Below are 11,796 nucleotides of genomic sequence, written 5' to 3' on the forward strand. Positions count from 1 at the left end.
TTGAAGACTGGTTCAGGGGCTACTGAGGGAGTCCTGGATTAGGGGGTCCTCGGACAGCCGGACTATATACTTTAGCCGGACTGCTGGACTATGAAGATACAAGATTGAAGACTTCGACCCGTGTCCGGATGGGACTCTCCTTGGCGTGGAAGGCAAGCTTGGCAATACAGATATGTAGATCTCCTCCCTTGTAACCGACTCTGTGTAACCCTAGCCTCCTCCGGTGTCTATATAAACCGGAGGGTTTAGTCCGTAGGACCAACAACAATCATACCATAGGCTAGCTTCTAGGGTTTAGCCTCTACGATCTCATGGTAGATCAACTCTTTAATACTCATATAATCAAGATCAATCAAGCAGGAAGTAGGGTATTACCTCCATCGAGAGGGCCCGAACCAGGGTAAACATCGTGTCCCCCGCCTCCTGTTACCATCCACCTTAGACGCACATTCGGGACCCCGTACCCGAGATCCACCGGTTTTGACACCGACAACGACCCTTGTGTCATCACCAGCCCCAGGATTACTGTTGCTGGTGGACATTTCCTTGATATAGAATTCCAAGCAATTACAAGAAATTGGATACAAGACCACAAAGGTCCAATGAATATAACAAGGATCTCTAGTGGTGGATGACAGAAGCGACTCGTCGATCTCCAATGTTGATGGGACTCCATTCCCACGGGAACAGCTGACCTGGATAAGTCCTATCTCACATGGCTGCTATCTCCGAATCCTAGGTTGCGGGGTGTCTTCATATTTCTCGCCTCTGAGTCATGATCTGGACAAGACAATAGCCAGGGACAAACTAGTGAGTATGTTTGAATGTACTCGCAAACATCAAGAACAAAAGATATACCTGATGCATATGCTCATGATGAATTAAATTATATGCATGTGCTGACTGAGAATTAAAGCATGGCATGACGAATATTCATACGGTGCGGAAGGATAAATAAGTCATGTTACTAGTAAATCAAAGAAATGAAACGGAACGTCGGGTGTTGGACCGCCTGAGAAATTCGAAGAAATGCCAAACGGGTGTCTAAAAGAGAATCGGGCGAGACAGGACCACCCGAGAACTCAAGCGACGCCACAAGAGGTCTTGAAAATACATGGCACAGTCGGGTATCTGAAGCGACGCCTCATAAAGGGCTTATATGAAAATAATAAAACGACTATCCAAGTGGACTAGCCATCCCAAGTGATACTCAAGTTGCACATAAGAGGGAAAGGTTAGTCCACAACAACATTCATGTCAACAATAATATTCTTAATGGCACCACTAGTGACAATAATTATCCTGCAGAACGAACCATGATCAATTTAATTATTTCTTTCGAACACTAACACTAAGACCGACACTTGACCAACCCAGACTGTAGTCCCTAACCATGGACATGGCTACTCGAATATATAAAACTCTTTAGAGGGTGTACTCTTTACCCACAAGTAAAGGATTTCTTTAGTCAACCCTGAGACGTTGACTAATTCCGATTACGGTCTTTGGGATGAAAACACACCTGACCGCACATAGCAGTTTAATCCTTCAAGCCAGGGATCACCCAAAACAATGATAAAGTAAAACTCAAGTGGGAAGGCCTCACGCAACGGCCTCCAACAGCATGAACATTCAGCTTCGGTCCCAGACCGGTCATTCATGCCCCCGGACCAAGTGAGATGACTACTGGGGCCAATAGTATCATTCCCTATGGCCTCTCTGTACGGTGTGTGCAGGAAAGGGGTTATCAACTTACTGAACCATACCCTACCTTTGGCAGGGACATGTGGTAGCACGAATCAAGTATGGGGGTTACCGGAACAAGACTCGATCTATGGTCAACTTAGGAGGTTTATGTTTCCCTACAGTGGTTAGCACAATACAATTCCATGGTAGTACCCAACAGGGTCACCACCTGGTATGTCTCAACATACCCTCACTGATCATTCTCGTCACAACGAGATTTCAGTCTCACGGTCACTTTTCTCGTGACTGATTCTTCCTACAAATCAGCCTGGACCAACACAGGCATATACTCTACATGAAAATCACCATACTCACTCATACTTCATGTTTAAATGGAGATAGAATATCATCAAGGGGAAAACATGCATGTATGACCAATACTATGCAAATTTCATATGAGTTGAATATATTCATTATACAATTCTACATGCAAACAAACAACTATGCAATCAACATATCATGTGTTCAAGATGCTTGCCTTGAGCATGCAGAAAGATTAGGTGCACTCCAAAACTTTGGAAATTATATCTCCCCTCCATTTCCTATTTTCAAAATATTATAATTACCACATAAATCCAACACAGTGCTAAAAAGTTGTTTGGAAATTTTTAAATTAAATACTAAAATAAACTAGATGAAATTTTAGAAATAACAGAAAAAGAACCAAGTAATTTGGAGTTAATATGATTTTCCTATGGATTTACTAATCTGGAATAATCAAGGAAATGGACTATTTAGTTAATCCAGCAAAAACCAGGCCTAGGAAAAATGTTCAGCCTATGTGGATAAATAGTGCATGAATTTGGAAGTACGTAGAAATTTGAATAATCGAATTTGGATGTGAAATGGCTTCTGTGGAATTATTTGAAATCTGCTGGAAAAGAAAAAGGAAACAGAGATTACTGTGATGGGCTGAACAGAAACGCGCCCTGGGCACAGTATAGCCGCCTAGCGCTACTGGGCCGAGCCCAGTAGTTTGGCTGCGTGGGAGGGTTGCGACGTCGAAGGCGTCTTTCCTGGAATACGCTTTCCGGAGGAGGAGACGTACTTTCAGGAAAACATCTCCACTTAAAATGAGCTGGCACCACGCTGGGTCACTGATAGTGGGCCCCCTGGCCCACTGGTCAGGTTTGACCAGTCCACGCGCGTGCCGTCTCCTGCGGCCGAACAGAGGTGGCACTCCGGTGATGCTCGCCGGCGATTGGCAGCTCCGTTTGGAAAATCGAGGCCATCCACGAACTCAGGAGTTCGAGGAGAACACGGGGGTACCCTCCTTGGTCGCCGGAGTGGAGGGAGTCGCCAGCGGCGAGCTCGGCCGAAGGGCTCCGGCGGAGGCAAATTGGGTGTTTTGCCCACGGGCCATCTCCGGTGGAATTGATAAGGGAAACGGATTCCTGAGAGCTCCAGGAGTCTGCTGGTGGAGAGAACAGAGTGGGAAGGCTGTGGTGGCTTAAGAATCAACGCGGCAGTGGCGGCGACCATGGTTGCCGGAGAAGAAGAAGACGACCACCTCTGGTCTTTCTGCTGCTACAGGAGGTTCAGTGAGGGAGGGAGAGAGGTGGTGGTGGACTAAGCGGGCTCGGGGGTCCGTTTTATAACGCAGGAGGGGCGGTTCCGTGGCTTCCGGAAGATGAACACGGCGGCATCCGCCATTGATGGCAGAAAATGGACGATGGCGAGGTAGGCGTGGCCGGTGGAGGTAGGCGAGGGTGGTGGCGGCTGTAGTTACTCCCGGGAGGTGCTGGGTGGCTCGGGGGTGAGCCACGCGTCGCGGGCGGAGACGTGGCCGTACGGGACTCGTCGGGCGGCAGTCCTGGTCGTCGTGGGTGGTGGTGGACGGCGCTAGGGGCCAAGGGGAGGTGTCGGCGAGGTCCTGGGCGGTCGAGCTAATCCAGAGGAAGATCAAGACGAGAGGAGGAGGCAGCAGAGCGGCGGCAGTAGCTTGGTGCCGACGTGTGCAAAACGCACGCTCTGGCCGCGCCCAGAGCACGTGCACAGAGTGCTCGACAAAATGCCAGGGCCACCTAGGTGTCTTTGATGGTAGTGCAAATTGACAAGATTGTGAGTCTAGTTTAGAGAGAGCTAACGGGCATGCTGGTTTGTCCAAATGACCAAATGTCCAGTGTAGTTTAGAAAGTGGCAACATTTCTGTCATGCCCACAAGGTGTTTGACAAACTTCTAGGGCTAGCTAGGAGACTTTGTTGGATTTGAAACTTGTCAGGATGGAGTCTCTTTAGATGATAGAGTTGATAGTGGAGTTATTTTGGCAAGATGAGAAACTTGCTAATGCAAGTTTTAGCAGAATTCTGTTCTGGACAGAAACTTCAGAGGAGGTTTTGGTGGACTTCAAAGATGCAAATAGAGCTGATCTCCTGGAGTTAAGGTTTTGGTTGGAAGGACTACAAGGTAGAAAAGTTTCAGAATTAATAGAGCTAGGAAAATCGGGGTTGCAGTTATAACTCAAGAATGGGGCAGAAATGAAAAGAGGATGTTTCACTCAAAATTTTCAAATGACATAGTTATGTTTTTGCATAGAAGTGATATATAGCCATCACCTGACCTCTCATAATTTTTGTGGGATTTAAAATATTTATAGTGCAATAGAAGCATTTCAAGTACTGAAATGCTTTTTAAAAGAATTACTTGTGGCAAATTTTATTATGAAAATATTCCCTACTGTTGTTTATGATGAAATGATTTACAGAACAAACAAGGACCACAACATTCTACAAAAATAATCTTCTATGGAGGGAAGAATTTTGTAAAACAGAAAATAGAAAAGGCTTTGAAATAATAAATGAACAGGTATAATTCAAAATTTTATTTCTGGCCAAATTTTACTTAATGAAAATATGATTAAGTTTTTGGGGTGTTACAAACTCTAACCTCCTTAAGAAAAATCTCGTCCTCGAGATTTGTTAGGGTGGTCACCAGAATTTCCTTTGTCACTCCGAGGGGATACTACTAATATATTTATCTAGCTCGCATGATTTAAACATAGTTACAGTGAGGGTACTAATAATTGGTGCAACTACAGTGAGGCACTGGTGCTGTGGATTTAACTCTACAGCTAAGGCAACTGAGGATTTGCTATTTAGAGCTACGACAAATTTGGAAAAAGTATAATTTCGAATTCCAAATTTTGCTTGCCGTACTCCAATGCACAGCGCTCTCTCCTGCTGATAAGTAGACCCAAGGCCCACTGCCAGCCCCTTCTTCTTCCTCCGGCTCTCCTCTTTCTTCTCTCTTGCGTGCGTTTTCACGCACATTCTCTGTCTGCGGTGCCTAGTGCATAGGGCATCTAAGGCCGTACTGTGGTAGTGCGCGGCGTGCTTGCTGCCGGTGCAGCGTTCACTCACCTCGCGGGCCAGCACCTTGTCGGCACTGCTCGCGGATTCACCTCCGAACTCCGGCGATCGCACGACGAGTGGAGCTGGTGGTCTTTGCTCACCGTGCACCGAGCTCGAGCTATAAAAACGACTGTGATCTATCTCTTGTCTTCTTCACACTTGGCCTCACTTCCTCTTCCTCATCTTCCTCCTCCTTCTTTTGGTTGCAGGAGCTCAAGACGAGGGCTAATGGAGGATGTGGCTTCGGATCTGGTCACGATTCTCTTGATCAGAATGCTGGCGGCGTTAGTTGGCTTCACGCTACTCCTGTGTGCGATGATTCTAGATGATTGCCGTGATGCTGCTGCTCGAGTGGTGGCTCTCCGTGGCCATGGTGGATATGAGGATTAGTGATCTGTGTCGGGTGCGAGTGGTTGTTAGTGCGTGTCGCGGTAGGTTTTGCAAAAAATAAAACCCCCAAGTTTTTGTGTGTGGAAAAACTATGATGCGGTGTTAGTGATCTGGCGAACGAGATGTATGATTAGGTGCCAAGGGTGTGTGGTCTCTGCACTTAGTGCATGTGGTGAAGTGAGTGTGGCTGTAAGCCAGGTGTTCATGCGGTGCAAGAATTAAATCGGTGTCGAGAAAAAAATTGTTGCGGTGGTCCTTTATAAAATCTCAACCCGAGATTTGTTAAGGGTGAAAAAATCGATTAGAAACCATGGCAGCAAAATCACTTTGATTGTCGGTTAGGGTGATAGGTTGGGCACCGACTACTGGATGGTGTCGGCTGGCCCCTGCATGCTGCCAGATAGGACAGGAGTGACTATGGGCACTAACGGGTGTGGATCGTGTGGAAATCTATGGATAGCGACCAGGCCAAGATAGAATTAGCCAATGGTCAGCCTGGCTCTGATACCAAGGTTGTAGGGGCCGGTTTTCCGAGACATAAATCCCAGTAAACGACCCTTGTGTCATCACCAGCCCCAGGATTACTGTTGCTGCTGGACATTTCCTTGATATAGAATTCCAAGCAATTACAAGAAATTGGATACAAGACCACAAAGGTCCAATGAATATAACAAGGATCTCTAGTGGTGGATGACGAAAGCGACTCGTCGATCTCCAATTTTGACGGGACTCCATTCCCACGGGAACAGCTGACCTGGATAACTCCTATCTCGCATGGCTGCTATCTCCAAATCCTAGGTTGCGGGGTGTCTTCGTATTTCTCACCTCTGAGTCATGATCTGGCGAAGACAATAGCCAGGGAGAAACCAGTGAGTATGTTTGAATGTACTCGCAAACATCAAGAACAAAAGATATACCGGATGCATATGCTCATGATGAATTAAATTATATGCATGTGCTGACTGAGAATTAAAGCATGGCATGACGAATATTCATACGGTGCGGAAGGTTAAATAAGTCATGTTACTAGTAAATCAAAGAAATGAAATGGAACGTCGGGTGTTGGACCGCCCGAGAAATTCCAAGAGAAATGCCAAACGGGTGTCTAAAAGAGAATTGGGCAAGACAGGACCGCCCGAGAACTCAAGCGACGCCACGAGAGGTCTTGAAAATACATGCCACAGTCGGGTGTATGAAGCGACGCCTCATAAAGGGCTTATATGAAAATAATAAAACGAGTATCCAGGTGGACTAGCCATCCCAAGTGATACTCAAGTAGCACATAAGAGGGAAATGTTAGTCCACAACAATATTCATGTCAACAAGATTATTCATAATGGCACCACTAGTGACAATAATGATCCTACAGAACGAACCTTGATCAATTTAATTATTTCCTCCGAAGACTGACACTAAGACCGACACTTGACCAACCCAGACTGCAGTCCTTAACCATGGACACGGCTATCCGAATAGATACAACTCTGCAGAGGGTGTACTCTTTACCCACAAGTAAAGGATTTCTTTAGTCAACCCCGAGATGTTGACTAATTCCGATTACGGTCTTTGGGATGAAAACAACCTGACCTGCACATACCAGTTTTAATCCATCAAGCCAGGGATCACCCAAACCAATGATAAAGTAAAACTCTGAGTGGGAAGGCCTCACGCAACGGCCTCCAACAGCATGAACATTCAGTTTCGGTCCCAGACCGGCCATTCATGCCCCCGGACCAAGTGAAATGACTACTGGGGCCAATAGTATCATTCCCTATGGCCTCTCTGTACAGTGTGTGTGCAGGAAAGGGGTTATCAACTTACTGAACCATACCCTACCTTTGGCAGGGACATGTGGAAGCACGAATCAATTATGGGGGTTACCGGAACAAGACTCGATCTACGGTCAACTCAGGAGGTTTAAGTTTCCCTCCAGTGGTTAGCACAATACAATTCCTTGGTAGTACCCAACAGGGTCACCACCTGGTATGTCTCAACATACCCTCACTGATCATTCTCTTCACAACGAGATTTCAGTCTCACGGTCACTTTTCTCGTGACTGATTCTTCCTGCAAATCAGTCTGGACCAACACAGGCATATACGGTACATGAAAATCACCATACTCACTCATACTTCATGTTTAAATGGAGATAGAATATCATCAAGGGGAAATCATGCATGTATGACGAATACTATGCAAATTTCATATGAGTTGAATATATTCATAATACAATTCTACATGCAAACAAACAACTATGCAATCACCATATCATGTGTTCAAGATGCTTGCCTTGAGCATGCAGAGAGATTAGGTACACTCCAAAACTTTGGAAATTATATCTCCCCTCCATTTCCTAGTTTCAAAATATTGTAATTACCACATAAATCCAACACAGTGCTAAAAAGTTGTTTGGAAATTTTTCAAATAAATACTAAAATAAACTAGATGAAATTTTAGAAATAGAAGAAAAATAATCAAGTAATTTGGAGTTAATATGATTTTCCTATGGATTTACTAATCTGGAAAAATCAAGGAAATAGACTATTTAGTAAAGCCAGCAAAAACCAGGACTAGGAAAAATGTTTACCCTATGTGGATAAATAGTGCATGAATTTGGAAGTAGGTAGAAATTTGAATAATCGAATTTGGATGTGAAATGGCTTCTGTGGAATTATTTGAAATCTGCCGGAAAACAAAAAAGAAACAGAGATTACTGTAATGGGCTGAGCAGAAACGCGCCCTGGGCGCAGTATAGCCGCCTAGCGCTACTGGGCCGAGCCCAGTCGTTTGGCTGCGCGGGAGGGTTGCGACGTCGAACGCGTCTTTCGTGGAATACGCTTTCCAGAGGAGGAGACGTACTTTGAGGAAAACATCTCCACTTAAAACGAGTTGGCACCGCGCTGGGTCACTGACAGTGGGCCCGCCTGGCCCACAGGTCAGGTTTGACCAGTCCACGCGCGCGCCGTCTCCTCCGGTCGAACAGAGGCGGCGCTCCGGTGATGCTCGCCAGCGATTGGCAGCTCCGTTTGGAAAACCGAGGCCATCCACGAACTCAGGAGTTCGAGGCGAACACAGGGGTACCCTCCTTGGTCGCCGGAGTGGAGGGAGTCGCCGGCGGCAAGCTCGACCGAAGAGCTCCGGCGGAGGCAAGTTGGGTGTTTTTCCCACGGGCCATCTCCGGTGGAATTGATAAGGGCAACGGATTCGTGAGAGCTCCAGGAGTCTGCTGGTGGAGAGAACGGAGTGGGGAAGGCTGTGGTAGCTTCGGAATCAAGGCGGCAGTGGCGGCGGCCATGGTTGCGGGAGAAGAAGAAGACGACCACCTCTGGTCTTTCTGCTGCTACGAGAGGTTCAGTGAGGGAGGGAGAGAGGTGGTGGTGGACTGAGCGGGCTCGGGGGTCCGTTTTTTAGCGCAGGAGGGGCGGTTCCATGGCTTCCCGAAGATGAACACGGCGGCATCCGCCATTGATGGCAGAACATGGACGATGGCGAGGTAGGCGTGGCCGGTGGAGGTAGCCGAGGGCGGCAGTGGCTGCAGTTACTCCCGAGAGGTGCTGGGTGGCTCGTTGGTGAGCCACGCGTCGCGGGCGGAGACGTGGCCGTGCGGGACTCGTCGGGCGGCGGTCCTGGTCGTCGTGGATGGCGGTCGACGGCGCTAGGGGCCAAGCGGAGGTGTCGGCGAGGTCCCGGGCGGTCGAGCTGATCCAGAAAAAGATCAGGACGAGAGGAGGAGGCAGCAGAGCGGCGGCAGTAGCTTGGTGCCGACGTGTGCAAAACGCACGCTCTGGCCGCGCCCAGAGCACGTGCACAGAGTGCTCGACAAAATGCCAGGGCCACCTAGGTATCTTTTATGGTAGTGCAAATTGACAGGATTATGAGTCTGGTTGAGGGAGAGCTAACGGGCATGCTGGTTTGGCCAAATGACCAAGTGTCCAGTGTAGTTTAGAAAGTGGCAACATTTCTGTCATGACCACAAGGTGTTTGACAAAATTCTAGGGCTAACTAGGAGACTTTGTTGGATTTGAAACGTGTCAGGATGGAGTCTCTTTAGTTGATAGAGTTGATAGTGGAGTTATTTTGGCAAGATGAGAAACTTGCTAGTGCAAGTTTTAGCAGAATTCTGTTCTGGACAAAAACTTCAGAGGAGGTTTTGGTGGACTTCAAAGATGCAAATAGAGCCGATCTCCTGGAGTTAAGGTTTTGGTTGGAAGGACTACAAGGTAGAAAAGTTTCAGAATTAATTGAGCTAGGAAAATTGGGATTGAAGTTATAACTCAAGGATGGGGCAGAAATGAAAAGAGGATGTTTCACTCAAAATTTTCAAATGACATAGTTAGGTTTTGGCATAGAAGTGATATATAGCCATCACCTAAACTCTCATAATTTTTGTGGGATTTAAAACAATTATTTAAAATATTTGTAGTGCAACAGAAGCATTTCAAGTACTGAAAATGCTTTTTAAAAGAATTACTTGTGGCAAATTTTATTATGAAAATATTCCATACTGTTGTTTATGATGAAATGATTTACAGAACAAACAAGGACCACAACATTCTACAAAAATCATCTTCTATAGAGGGAAGTATTTTGTAAAACAGAAAATAGAATAGGTTTTGAAATAATAAATGACCAGGTATAATTCAAAATTTTATTTCTGGCCAAATTTTACTTAATTAAAATATGATTAAATTTTTGGGGTGTTACATCTCCTCATTCCTCAAGTCCATTGACCATGTTGACAATGCGAGACGGCGGCGCCACGGCGAGCACAACAACTCGAAGGACGATGGAGAGGGCCTCGCAGGCCCTACGGATACAATGCCCGTTGCTCATTCAGGAAGCCAGGATCATAGGGCCACATGTCCGCGAGGGCATTGTAGTTCGCTTGTTCACCGGTGCTCGTTGAGGAGACGGAGGTTGCAGCACAGGTCCTCCTGCGCTGGTAGCTCTTCCGCCATTAGGGCGTCGAAGTGCGGCCGCGCCTGCTCTATGGTGAACACGGCATGAACCGGCTTGGACAGTGGCGCCGGCTCCTGGTCGGAAGCTACGTCCATCTTCTGATTGTCGTCGCTCAGCTCGGCGAGCTCGCTGGCGAGCCAGCATGTCTGGCTGCTGGACTGACCCGCTGCCAAGCACGAGTCTGACTGCCCTGGCCCACCCAGACCGCCTCCCTCGCCCCCGCGCGCTTTCCGCCCGAAACAGTTTGCGCCGCCTGCCCCACTTCCTGGTGCAGGCGATTGCTCCGCCTTCAATCGACACAAGTGCCGTCCGTACATCCGTCTGCCGCCCACATTAATCATATGCGGTTGCCGAGGCGGCTACTCCCACGCCACACGTACGTCCCTCCGCCGCCCACCATTGATATATAAACTATTGCACCGGCCATAGCCGCAGTCATCCACCTCCGTTCCCTTTCTCCTGTCCACACCATTACTGCCCACCATGGCTTCCTCGCGCTCCAGCGCTCTTCGGGACGGGCGGACGATGGACCACAAGGAGATGGCAGCCATTGCTTCCGACTGGCTGGCCGACAGGCAGCCGGAGGACGACGACATCCCAATGGAGAACATGGTAGTTGACGATCCGATGCTAACCCCCTCGTCTATGCCATCCTCACTGGTGCATTGCACCATGACCATCGACAAGGCTCATGCCCAATACATGGACACGGTGACGCAGAAGCGTTGGGAGAAATTCCGGGAGGCATAGGCCGACGCCGCCTACAGCCACCATCTACTCCAAGAGCACCTGCAGGCGGAGGGCCAGATCGCCATGGAGTGGGCGAAGCATGAGGCGCTGCTCGACTCGTACCGCTCCGCCCGCGTGGGCCGCCTTGAGCGCTGGCGGTACCGCATGCAGGTGGCGGAGGCTGCGGCCGCCTACAAAGAGGGCGATGAAGTGGGCGAGGCGCTGTTTGGCGAGACCGAGGATGAGGTAGTGGACAATGCTGGCTCCAACGAGTCCCCGCTCCGCTGGCGTCGACGGGGCCCTGCTCTACCGAGGCCCCGTGGTGCCAGCAACAAGGCAGAGGACACCGCCGGCTCCGACGATGCCCCGCCCCGCCGGCACCGAGGTGAAGGATTTCGCCGGCTTCGGTGAGGCCCTACTCCGCCGAGGCCCCGCCGCGCCAACAACGAGCCAGAGGACACCACCGGCTCCGCTGAGGCCCCGCCCCACCAGCACCGAGGTGGAGCACCTCGCCGGCTTCGGCGAGGCCCTACTCCCCCGAGGCCCCGCCCCACCAACAACGAGGCAGAGGACATCATCGGCTCAGCCGAGGACCCACCCTGCCGGCAACGAGGGGGAGGA

General features: G+C 48.7%; 1 long non-coding RNA gene across 1 annotated transcript; it reads right to left on the minus strand.

Moving 5' to 3' along the window:
• Nucleotides 1-393: 393 nt before the first annotated feature.
• On the minus strand, nt 394-3,303 carry LOC123144473 (uncharacterized). Its single transcript, XR_006471521.1, has 2 exons — nt 2,650-3,303; nt 394-2,288 (listed from the first exon to the last, which is right to left on the minus strand). It is a non-coding gene; the product is annotated as an uncharacterized lncRNA (long non-coding RNA).
• Between the last annotated feature and the right edge of the window lie 8,493 nt (nt 3,304-11,796).

The sequence above is a fragment of the Triticum aestivum genome, chromosome 6D (assembly GCF_018294505.1).
Source record: "Triticum aestivum cultivar Chinese Spring chromosome 6D, IWGSC CS RefSeq v2.1, whole genome shotgun sequence".
Classification (NCBI taxonomy): domain Eukaryota; kingdom Viridiplantae; phylum Streptophyta; class Magnoliopsida; order Poales; family Poaceae; genus Triticum; species Triticum aestivum.